This window comes from Ovis aries, chromosome 26, assembly GCF_016772045.2.
Source record: "Ovis aries strain OAR_USU_Benz2616 breed Rambouillet chromosome 26, ARS-UI_Ramb_v3.0, whole genome shotgun sequence".
Lineage (NCBI taxonomy): Eukaryota > Metazoa > Chordata > Mammalia > Artiodactyla > Bovidae > Ovis > Ovis aries.
In genome coordinates this window covers 35783753-35796451 of record NC_056079.1, presented here as the reverse complement: position 1 = coordinate 35796451, position 12699 = coordinate 35783753, and positions in this window count along the sequence as shown.

The following is a 12699-nucleotide window of genomic DNA, read 5'->3' as shown; positions in this document are numbered from 1 at the left end:
CCCAGTCCCACGGCACCTCCTCTGGGGAGCTGGTATCCAGCTCCTGCTTCCTTACTTCTTAGAGCCGTGACCTGGGACACATCACTTCTTTGGGCTTCGATCAGTTGCATTGCCTAAGGGAGAACAAGAAGGCAGAGGGAAAGATACAAAATCGGGGCCCCCTTTTGCATCTATGATCTTTGATTCCAACTGATATTCATCAGATAAAATAACTTTAGAGTAAAATGAGTTCCCAGAGAAAGATTTCTTCTATTGATGGGTAAAGGAGGAGCATTTAAGGAGCCATCCAAAGAGAATCTGAAGGAGCAGTACAGACTTATGGTGGGACAGTTGGCCTGTGACGTTCAGGAAGATGGGAGAAAAAGACACGTCTTAAGTTACATTATGTAGAAGGAAAAGTCAGGAACATCTGGTGCATGCATCCCCAGTGTCAAGGAGCTTTAAAAAATAATTATTTAAAAAATAATTACATAACTGTGCAGATGGAACGTCTTTCATGAAAATGATCACGTGAAAAAGGGAGTCACATAAGTCACCGTAGCAGGAGGGTGGAGTTCGGTGGTGAAACATGGAACTGGAGGACAGAATTTATAGGCAAGTTCTGATGATTCCAAAAGCAAGATGAGGGACTTCCCTGGTGGTCTAGTGGTTAAGAATCCGCCTTCCAGCACAAGGGATGCTAGTTGGATCCCTGGTCAGGAAACTAAGATCCCACATGTGGGGTTTGGGGTTGCAGCTAAGCCTGTGTGTGGCATCTGCTGAGCCTACGCTCTAGAACCCATGCACTACAACTGAAGGGAAGCTCTTGATCCTCAACAAAAGATCTCGTGTGTTACAACTGGTCCCGATGCAGCCAAAAAGGAAGAAAGAGAGGAAGGAAGGAAGAAAAAGATGAAGATGCCAACGTGAATTCAGACTGGTAAAACATGAAGCTACCAACATAGCAAAAGCAGAAAGAAGGTACTGCCCAAAGGTGAAGAGGATATAGAAAATAGGACCCTAGACAGATGAAGAAAGTCAGTGCAATTTCTAGATACTGCTCAGTGAAGGAATTCATTGCAGTTAAAGCATGGCAAATGGAAACAGCCAAAATAGATATAAGAAATAGCCATACATTAACACACATTAATAAGAATGGACCTAATTTTTTCAATCACTAAGGATAAAAGACAAAATATACATGTTTATACAGTACTGTGATCTTTTCTGGAGAAAGACACTTTCTAAATACAAGGCGATACCACCAGTGTTGTTCAGATATCATCACTGCCCTTGCTCATTTGGTCAACAGCTGTTTCTCAATGTTTCCTTCCTCTGAATTTTTGTTTTCAGTACTGTAAGAAGAAAAGCATGAAGGCTTGGCGAGTGTATTCCTTAAGTAGAGTATAACCCCTGATCGTCTGAATGAATGAAAACTTGGACCAAGATTAGGAAATGAAGATTAGGAAAAGATTAGGAAACTTGCATTTTCAAGTGCAGCATCGTTTTAGCCTCACAAAGAAAGCTGTTGACTGGTGAATTCGTAACTATTTTTCTGGCCAATGGTAAAACCCCACACCCACTTGTGTGACTGAGATGCTGGAAAACTCAGGAGGCCAGAGCCCTGAAAAATGTAAAATCTGGGCAGTGCTTGATATTTCTATTTCTTTTTTTACTCTCAGACTTTAGCTCCTTGTCCCTTATCCAAACCCCGCCTTTAAGCACATTAAGTTAACCCATATAGGGACTTCCCCGGTGGTCCGGGGGCTAAGATTCTGTGCTCCCAATGCAGGAGGCCCTGGATTTGATTCCTCAGTTGGGGAACTAGAACCCACACGCCACAAGGAAGACCTGGCACAGCCAAATAAATAAATAGAAATAAATATTAAAAAATTAACCCCTGTATGTTTCCAATAAAAATTAAAATTTTTCTAATCTCTTCTAAGTTTTGAGATCATGGTTTCAAGAATGATGTGGCTTGGTAATATTGTTTAACTAAACCAAAAAGAAAAACAAGTGAGCACAAATGTTAAAGCTCTGTTCTCCTACCTGCTCCCTTGGAGGAGCCCGGTGAGGTCTTTCTTTCTTTAGTTTGGTCTTAAAGTGTCTCTAGTTTCCGGCACAGACACACCCTCCAGCTCTGTGTCTTGTTGCCTCATATTTGATGCGAGGATGAGCTTCCCTGGAGGCTCAGAAAGTAAAGAATCCGCCTGCTAAGACGTGGGTTTGATCCCTGGGTCAGGAAGATCCCCTGGAGAAGGAAATGGCAACCGTCTCCATTATTCTTGCTTGGAGAATCCCACCGAGAGAGGGGCCTGGTAGGCTACAGTCCATGGTATCGCAAAGAGAGTCAAATACGACTGCGCGACTTTCACTTCTTTGATGCAGGATGCCTTTTCCCTCCTAAGTCCAGGACAAACCTCGGGAATACCAGAAAGAGTCAGTTTGCTGTGGAGGGGTAGCCATCCCAGGAAGAGAAAGCTGACTCAGGAAATACAGCGTCTGGCTTTGACTTCAGCTCTAAGGAAGGCTTCCCTACCTGGGCAGAGCTGTGGGTGCCGTCGCCCCACTTTGCCTCAACCTGGTCAGGGAGAAAGCAGAGGCAGAGGCCCACCAAGGCTGGTGGAGAGGAAGACGATACTCTTGTGTCCCACTGCTGCTGGTTCACGTCCTTGGAGCTTTCCTTGGAGGGGAGTGGACAGGACGCCTCCTGGCCAGCTCCTCATGGCCCTCGGGCTGACCACTGCTCTCAGAAGCACGAGGCCACTGTTGGAGCTAGAGGGAATTCCCTGGGAGGAGGAAGGAGGGGATCGGGCGCTCTGTGATTTGAGTCTCGCTCTGAAATCAGCTCTGTTGATTTTCCTGTCATTCAGGTCTCTCCCCTTACACGCCCTTCGCTCCATTCACTTGCAACTACTCAGGGACCTGCGGGATTTTTGTCTCTTCCTTGCCCCTGCTGTGCTCTCTTTCTAGGCTTCTCTCTTTCCCTTTAACCACCTGAAAAGAGAGCTTCAGAACTCAGCTGAAGGACCTCTACATCTGAAAAATCATCCTTGCCATTTAGGTCACTGGTACACCTGACAGGGCTTCCCTGGTGGCACAGATGGTAAAGAACCTGCCTGCAATGCAGGAGACCTGGGATTGATCCCTGGGTTGGGAAGATCCCCTGGAGAAGGGCATGGCAACCCACTCCAGTATTCTTGCCTGGAGACTCCCATGGACAGAGGCTCCTGGTGGGCTGCATTTCACGGGGTCGCAAGAGTTGGACACGACCGAGTGACCAACCGGCACACACATGTCTGACACTATTCTGATATAGCATTTATCACACTATATGGCAGTGCAGGGGCTTCCCTGGTGGCTCACTTGGCAAAGAATCCATGTGCAATGTGGTAGACCTGGGTTCGATCCCTGGGTTGGGAAGATCCCCTGGAGGAGGGCATGGCAACCCACTCTAGTATTCTTGCCTGGAGAATCCTCATGGACAGAGGAGCCTGGCGGGCCACAATCCATGGGGTCCCAAAGTGTTGGACACAGCCAAGTGACTAAACACAGCACATTCGGCAGTGCAGGCATGTCCATTTCTCCTGTTAAGTTGTGAATTCCCTGAGGGTATCTCCAAATCTGGTACAGCACCCATCATTTCTGCACACCTTCATTTCTTCATTCCACAAACATTTCCAAGCATCCAGTGATACTTGAGGTCCTACTGCCAGGCCCTGTGTAGGTGCTGAAGACAGATCAGTGAAGAGGAAACACAGACGCTGTGATGGGAGACAGAAGATAAACCAGTATCCACTGATGTCAGCTGGTGATAAAATAAAGCTGGTACCACACAGGGAACATTAAGAGTAAGGACAGTGTATCTGGTTGGGGTAGACACCTTCCTCCATTCAGGCTGCTGTAACCATGCGTTGTGCTAAGTCGCTTCAGTTGTGTCCGACTCTTTGCGACCCAACGGACTGTAGCCCTCCAGGCTCCTCTTTCCATGGGTTTCTCCAGGTAAGAATACTGGAGTGGGTTGCCCTGCCCTCTTCCGTTAAATACCATAAATTAAGTGTTTTATAAAGCACTGACATTTATTTCGCATGGTCTGGAGGCTGGGGTGTCCACGGTCATGGTGCTGAGAGAGTCAGTGTCTGATGAGGGCTTGCTTCCAAATGGCTGTCTTTTTCACTGTGACCTTATAATGTGGGAGGAAGGGGGAGCTTTCTGGGTTGCTTTTGTAAGGGTACTAATCTCATTCACGAGTGCTCCACCCTCATGACTGAATTGCTTCCCAGAGGTCCCACCTCTCAACACCATCCCCTTGGGTGGGGGTTAGAGTCTCAACATGCGACTTTTGAAGAGACACAAACATTCAGCCTACAGCACACTCCCTGAGGAGCTGACATGTGAGCAGTGCTTGCAGGAAGCATGAGTCAGCTTCAAGGAGATGGGTGTGCGGCACTGTGAGCAGAGCCAAAGGCTGTGCAGTTACTTGCTCGCTGCAGAATACGCAATGACCATGACTTTTCCTTTTAAAAAAACATTAAACCCATCTTCTGAAAAACTATGCCTGAATAGCGTTTATCAGACCAAGTAAGATGATTTTCTTAATGATTTTCTGGATAAGACTCAAGCAAAGAGAAATGTGACCTTTCCATCAAGAAATAGGTGTGCCTTTGTGTCATGAACCTCCGATGAAAAGCTTCTGTGTCTCAGTGCTGGGCAGGCCCTCTTGTTGATTAGGTCCACATAATTTACTCTAGGGAAATGTGTCTAGGTCTAAATGAAAACCAGGCCAAGCTCAGTATTTCTACATGCTTATGTCTTAGGGCAATGCTCTTTTAAAAAATATATATATAGCTATAGGAAAAGTTTCGACCACAGTCATAGGAAAAAGCTAAAGGGCAGCCTTGCTCAAGAATGTACCCTGGACTGGTACATGAAAATATGCTTAACATCACTAATTATTAGAGAAATGCTAATCAACAGTACAATGAAGTACCAACGCACACAGGTCAGAATGATCATCATTAAAACATCTACAAATAACAAATGCTGGAGAGAGTGTGGAGAAAAGGGAACCCTCCTCCACTGTTGGTGGGAATGTAAATTGGTGCAGCCACTGTGGAACACAGTAGGGAAGGTCCTCAGCATCTAACAATAGAGTTGCCATACGATCCAGCAATTCTACTCCTAGGCATATATGCAGAACAAACTATATTCAAAAAGATACATGCACCCCTATGTTCATAGCAGCACTGCTCGCAAGAGTACTCACAAATGTCCATTGACAGATGACTGGATAAGATGTGGTGTGTGTGTGTATATATATATACTCACACATACGCAATAGAATACTACTCAGCCATAAAAAATTATGAACTAATGCCATTTGCAACAACATGGATACAACTAGAGATTATTGTACTAAGCGAAGTCAGACAGAGAAAGTCAAATATGCAATATCACTTACATGTGGAATCTGAAATATGATATAATGAGCTTATTTACAAAACAGAAACAGACTCAGAGACATAGAGGAGATTTATGGTGGGACGGATTGGGAGTTTGGGCCTAGCAGATGTAAACTATTATATAGAAAATGGATAAACAACAAGGTCCTCCTGTACAGCACAGGGAACTATGTTCAATATCCTGTGATAAACCATAATGGGAAAGAATTTGAAAAAGAGTGTGTGTTTATATGAATATACACAGATGTATATGTATAACTGAATCACTTTGCCATACAGCAGAAATTAACATCTTATATATCAACTATATTTCAATGAAATAAATTTAGAAAAGAATGTACCCTGTATCAAAATTTCATTCATTGTTCATTTTAATGCCATCTTCCAGGGAATTCCCTGGTGGTCCAGTGGTTAGGACTCTGTGTTTTCACTGCCTAGAGGGTGGGTTCAATCCCTGGCTGGGGAACTAAGGTATTACAAGCCCACAGTGTGACCAAGAAAAGTAAAAAGTCACCTTCCTTTGATTAGTGGATTGTAGGCATAAAACCATTTTGAAAACTTCACCTTATGAATGAAATGGGTCATTCCACTTCAGACTAAAATTTATTTAAAAAATATATATATATATATTTGCATAGAGACAACTCTTAGAATACAGTCAAGTTCATCTATATATAGGTATGGTTTCCTTGAACTGACAATATACAATAAGATTTATTTTAAAATTTTCTCCAGTTCCAAACTTTCTAACTAGAGTTATAGAGATGGAATTGTATTGTAATTGTTACCATTTTGTTTTCATTCCTACATGGAGCATCTATAAATTATACATCTCTTGAGGTGTCAGTACTTGAAATAATAAGGAATAAGAGGCTCGAGTTAGTAGAAAACTGTGAAATTTAAAAATTTGTGACATATTAAACACTTTTGGCATTTTGTCTAAATTTCTTCATGTAACACTTCTTACAAGTTTCTCACTGGCGAAACTAAATATTTTTATTGAGTTCAATACTCACCCTCTATCAGACAGCTAAAGAATAGCATGATTAATTATGTCCCATGTCACTGGGTATATTAATATTAAATTAGTTAGAAAAGATAATGTAATAATTCCACCTTTGGAATATCCAAAAGGGATGCAAAAAATTAGATTTTCCAGTTTAAGCTGTGTTCAGTCAGATATAAAAATTTTTTCAGCTGAAAATACTGAAATTTTGGTCATGAAGTTCTAATTGCTGGTATCTTGGGAAACGAACCAGAAACCTTGGGTTGGTTGGTCTGTCAGAGGTGATCTTGCCGTAAGGAGCTGTCAACCTGTGTGCTGCTAACTCAGCGAGAATCAATAAAACCTGGATGTGACCCGAGGAGCTCTGTGAAGGCTGAAATTACTTTGTACTTTTCCCTGTTGGTGGTGAAGTGAGATCATACGTTTCCCAGTCACCCTCTTTGTTTCGTCTTAGACGTGTTTACTTTAAGAGAGAAATTCAGGTTGACCCTGAACTTTACCCTTAGCTAGAGTCTGCTTCTAGGTTGGAAGTTCAGTTCATTTTTTTTTTTTTTTCAGATGCTCACTCACATATCTGTAAGTGGGAAAAAGCTATTTGTATTTTTCCACTTTTTTGGGGGGTGGTGGTGGTGGTGGTGGATTATAATTAGAACTAGCAGGACTTAGAGGCTAGTGTCTCTTGATAATGAAACTGAAGAGACCAACTGGCCGGAATGCATGGAGGAAATCACAAATAGAAACCTGTGATTGTGAAATCCGGAGGAGGGGGGGAGTGGGAGAGGTAGTGTGTAAAATTATCAAAGCCCATTCTGATCCTGAAGATGTTAGCTGGTGTGCAGAATATTTAGGTTACAGTAGTTTATGTTGGAAAATATGTGTAGCTTTTTATTTTACTTTTTTATTATTTAATTTTCATTTTATATTGGAATATCATTGATTTACAATGTTGTGTTAGTTTCAAGTGTACAACAAAGTGATTAAGTACTTCATATATAAATATATATATATATATGCATTCTTTTTTAGATTCTTTTCCCACATTGGTTATTACAGAGTATTGAGTATTACCCTTTCTTTTTAAAGCATAGTTGATTTACGACATATAATTGTTTTTGTCACAAACACTTTTTAGGCATTTGATGAAGTATGGAAAACAAGGCATTTAATATCAGGAGTTCAGTCTCAGGCCCTGTGTTCCTCTTTCTGACTCCACCCTTCTCCCCTCCAAAGGTAACAGCCTGGCATTCCACACTCCAGGTATGTTTACATATTTTACCAAATATGTTTGTACCAAAGAAAATATGATAACAACAAAAACTCTGTGTGTTTGTGTACCAAGATAACTCACAGAATGCAGTCATAAAGCAACTTTATTTTTGTCCCTTGACATTTCATTTGTTGGATACAGATCTTCCCTGTCACTGGATGAAAACTGAGGAAGGTCCATGATTGCTGGTCACTCTTCGATTGAAAAAAAAGAAAATCCCATGATCTCTTTAAGTCACAAAGCATAGTCCCAATTCATTCATTAAGATGTCTTGTTAACATCAGAAGCCCCCTGGAGAGGGGTCCCATACTGGGGCTTTGAATCGGCCTCCGCAGCCGAGCAAGCACTCAGCCCTGGCGGTGGACAGATTGGGTGTGAAGTCCACGTGGTTGAGCCACATGCTGCCCACCCCACTCCCCTCTGTCCCAGAACCATTTCACGTGGTCCCACAGAGCAAGCACCAAGGGGCTGGGATGAACTGGCCGACAGTAAAGTGCTCTCCCCTTTCTCGGTAAGAAGCTCTGCAGGGGATACTCTCCGAAAGGCACTCACAAGGCGTGGGTGACCAGCTGGCCATGCCCCGAATCAGTGCGCATGCTCAGATCAGGCTCTGAGCATCCCTCCCTCAGGCTGAACCTCCCGGAAGCCCGGGAACCAGGGAACCAAAGTGATGCTGTGCACAGGTCCAGGTTTCCAGAATGTAGAGAGGACACCGAAGGAGAAAGGATCCGAGGGGCGAAGACACTGTCCCGCCCACTGCACATGAGACGACGGCCAGCTCTCCATTCTGCGCCGTCTTCCACGAGCCCCCCTTTGCTCCAAATCCACACACCTCAACTCTACAGCTCTGCATGTCACGCTAGCTATAAGGCACGACTTCACTTCTCCTAGAACCAGCATGTCAGGTTCCATTAAACACAAACAGAAAACCAAACAACTCTCACAGGGACTTTACCAGGCCAGTGGGTTCTTCAGTTTCTAATAAGCTGGTCTGTTAAGTGAACTGACTAGGTTAGTTTTACCCTGTGAGCCTTAATGCTGCCCTCCCTGCCCCGCCCCGCCCCCACCCCGGTTTCAGAGGCATTTTCACCTTCTGCCTCTGTCACACGTGGGTAATATGTAGCTGCATTTTATCCAGACACTACAGTTTCCTTAATAAACAGAAATATTGTGTTCACTTCAAAATCTATGTAGAATTTGGGGACAGAAAATGTACACAAGCAACTTTTCCTTTTCTTCAGAATTTTGTTTCTGTCAGGGATCTGATTATTTTTAATGCATATCCCTTGCTGGCAGGAGTTGGTAAAGTGGCTATTGTCAATATGATTGCTGTTGGGAATTCTGGTTACTTATAGATGATTGTTCCTATCCTCAAGCAGTGCTTCCAAATCATTAGATATTAAGCAAAGATTTTTCTCTGCAATATTAAAAATGCCCAAACATGCTATCAGGCTTTTCCTTTCCTGACTATCTAACTGAAGCACTCCTTGTTTTTAAATTAAACAAGAACATCTACAATAATGTTCCTTTTCCATAATCTTTCGAATATCTGAGAAAATATGAATTAGACTAAATAAAATATTTGTACATTATATGAGGTGCACAAAGATGTGCAAAAATTGTGCACACTAATCCTTTAATTGGAAAGAAAAGGTCATAAATCATCTAAGTTTCTGAGTCCTTGCATATCACAGAATCTGAGCTCCTATAGTTATGTTGCTTGGCATTTATTTGATTGTTCCCAGAAGACTAATTGCCAAAACATTTTGAATAAAAATTATGATGTTCATTTCCTGGCAATAACTTGGTCTGTGAAAATATGAAGTAACAGAATATATACATGAACAGAAACATTAAGAACAACAGGTCTGGCAACCAAGGGACTGATTTTTTGCTGCCATCCCCCCACCATATGCCTCCACTTGCCTTTAAAAAAAAACAAAAAAACTCTTTGTATGAAAAACAAAAGGAAATTCTTCAAAGACAAAGTGACTTAATTAATTTGAAGATTAAAGATTTCATTGCCAAGGTAAAAAGTGACAGTACAAAGTTAAATTCTTGACAAGGTCCATAAATACTTATTACTTAGATTCCATGAAAAAAAAATCTGAAAATTCCACTGGCGTAAATTTGTTTTAACTTGACAGTGACCCCTAGCCAAAGATCTTTGGCTTTGTTCACTTTATTATTTCCTTTTTGCAAAATGGAGGTTTAAGGATTTTTTTTTTTTAAGTAGGCATTAAGTTCCTATAGGGTTTCTTAGTTTTAGGCAGAATTTCTCAGAACTTCCCATCTGCACCACTGAAGGTTTATGGGAAGAGCTTAGGATACGGCACAGAAGAGCCCTATCCTTTATTTGATCACAGAATTCTGTTCACTCATTTTGGAACAGCATATATGTACCACTGTACTCCTAACTATCCTTGAACTTGGGAGGTCTTAAGCTATATTTTGGAGAAGGCAATGGCACCCCACTCCAGTACTCTTGCCTGGAAAATCCCATGGACGGAAGAGCCTGGTGGGCTGCAGTCCATGGGTTTGCTAAGAGTCGGACACGGCTGAGTGACTTCACTCTCACTTTTCACTTTCATGCATTGGAGAAGGAAATGGCAACCCACTCCAGTGTTCTTGCCTGGGGAATCCCAGGGACGGGGGAGCCTGGTGGGTTGCCGTCTATGGGGTCACACAGAGTCGGACACGACTGAAGTCACTTAGCAAGCTATATTTTGGCATTCACGATTCATGGCAGATAAGATGGTGCTGAGACATTTGCTGTTCTCTATAGGTTTCCAAGTTTTGTGGTGTGCAGAAAACTCCTATAAAACCAAAACTCGGTGGGAGGAAGAAAAAAAGTCTTCACATTTTACACATCTGCAGATTAAAGTTGGTCATTGTGTAATGGTTCATTTATTGATGCTTATCCTCCAGCCAAGGACAAATGATGCGGATCACTTTGACCTATATCAATTAGCATTTATCCCATTAAGAAGTGATTTGCAAGCCTGTTGGGTTCATTTTAACTGCTAAATGAAAGACAAGCACATTCTTCATCCAGTTTCTTGGAACTTTGTACAGAGAAGTCTAGTCAGTAAAATTGTAAATGAATACAAACTATCATTTACGCTTTACAAGGTTCCAGAAAACTTTGAAAAGTGGAAACTTTCTAAAAGTGAATGTTTATCAGATTAAAGAAGTTTAAAGAATTCAGGAGAAAAATGTTACAATACTTGAAAGTGTTTCCTAGTTTTAATCATTCTCAGGCGGCTCAGATGGTAAAGAATCTGCTTGCAATGCAGGAGACTTGGGTTCAATCCCTGTGTCAGACAGATCCCCTGGGGAAGGGAATGGAAACTCACTCCAGTATTCTTGCCTGGGAAATCCCAAGGAGAGGAGCCTGGAAGGCTACAGTCCATGACGTCACAGAGTTGGACACAACTGAGCGATTAACACACACACACATAGATTTAACATAACACACTGGCAATGCCAATGACATACAGAATAACAAAAGAACGAAGTATGAGGCCCATTCTTTTCATTAAGTTTCTCAGAAGTTTTGAAAGCAATTCCTTTCATTTCCCTGGGAATTCCTGATCCAGAGAGAAAAGCTCACTGGAATCAAGAATAGTTGTCTCTAGGCAAAAGTCCTAGAACCAAACGTCCTGGAAGGTGAAGTCAAGTGGGCCTTGGAACCATCAGTATGAACAAAGCTAGTGGAGGTGATGGAGTTCAGTTGAGCTGTTTCAAATTCTAAAAGATGATCCTGTGAAAGTGCTGCACTTCATACGCCAGTAAATTTGGAAAACTCAGCAGTGGCCACAGGACTGGAAAAGGTCCGTTTTCATTTCAATCTCAAAGAAAGGCAATGCCAAAGAATGTTCAAACTACCACGCAACTGCACTCATCTCACACGCTAGCAAAGTAATGCTCAAAATCTCCAAGCCAGGCTGCAACAGTACGTGAACCGTGAATTCCCAGATGTTCAAGCTGGATTTAGAAAAGGCAGAGGAACCAGAGGTCAAATTGCCAACATCCATTGGATCATCGAAAAACCAAGAGAGTTCCAGAAAAATGTCTACTGCTTTACTGACTATGCCAAAGCCTTTGATTGTGTGGATCACAACAAATTGTGGAAAATTCTTAAAGAGATGGGAATATCAGACCACCTAACCTGCCTCCTGAGAAATCTGTACGCAGGTCAAGAAGTAACAGAACTGGACATGAAACAACAGTCTGGTTCCAAATTGGGAAAGGAGTATGTCAAGGCTGTATATTGTCACCCTGCTTATTTAACTTACATGCAGAGTACCTCATGAGAAATGCTGGGTTGGATGAAGCACAAGCTGGAATCAAGATTGCTGGGAGAAATATCAATAACCTTAGATACACAGATGACACCACCCTTATGGCAGAAAGTGAAGAAGAACTAAAAAGCCTCTTGATGAAAGTGAAAGAGGAGAGAGAAAAAGGTGGCTTAAAGCCCAACGTTCAGAAAACTAAGATCATGGCATCTGGTCCCATCACTTCATGGCAAATAAATGGGGAAACAATGGAAACAGTGAGACTTTATCTTTTGAGGCTCCAAAATCGCTGCAGATGGTGACTGTAGCCATGAAATTAAAAGATGCTTGCTCCTTGAAAGAAAAGCTATGACCAACATAGACAGCATATTAAAAAGAAGAGACATTACTTTGCTAATGAAGGTCCATCTATAGTCAAAGCTATGGTTTTTCCAGTGGTCATGTATGGATGTGAGTGTTGGACTATAAAGAAAGCTAAGCACCAAAAAATTGATGCTTTTGAACTGTGGTGTTGGAGAAGACTCTTGAGAGTCCCTTGGACTGCAGGATCAAACCAGTCAATCCTAAAGAATATCAGTCCTGAATATTCATTGGAAGGACTGATGCTAAAGCTGAAATTCCAATACTCTGGCCACCTGATGCGAAGAACCAACTCTTTGGAAAAGACCCTGATGCTGGGAAAGA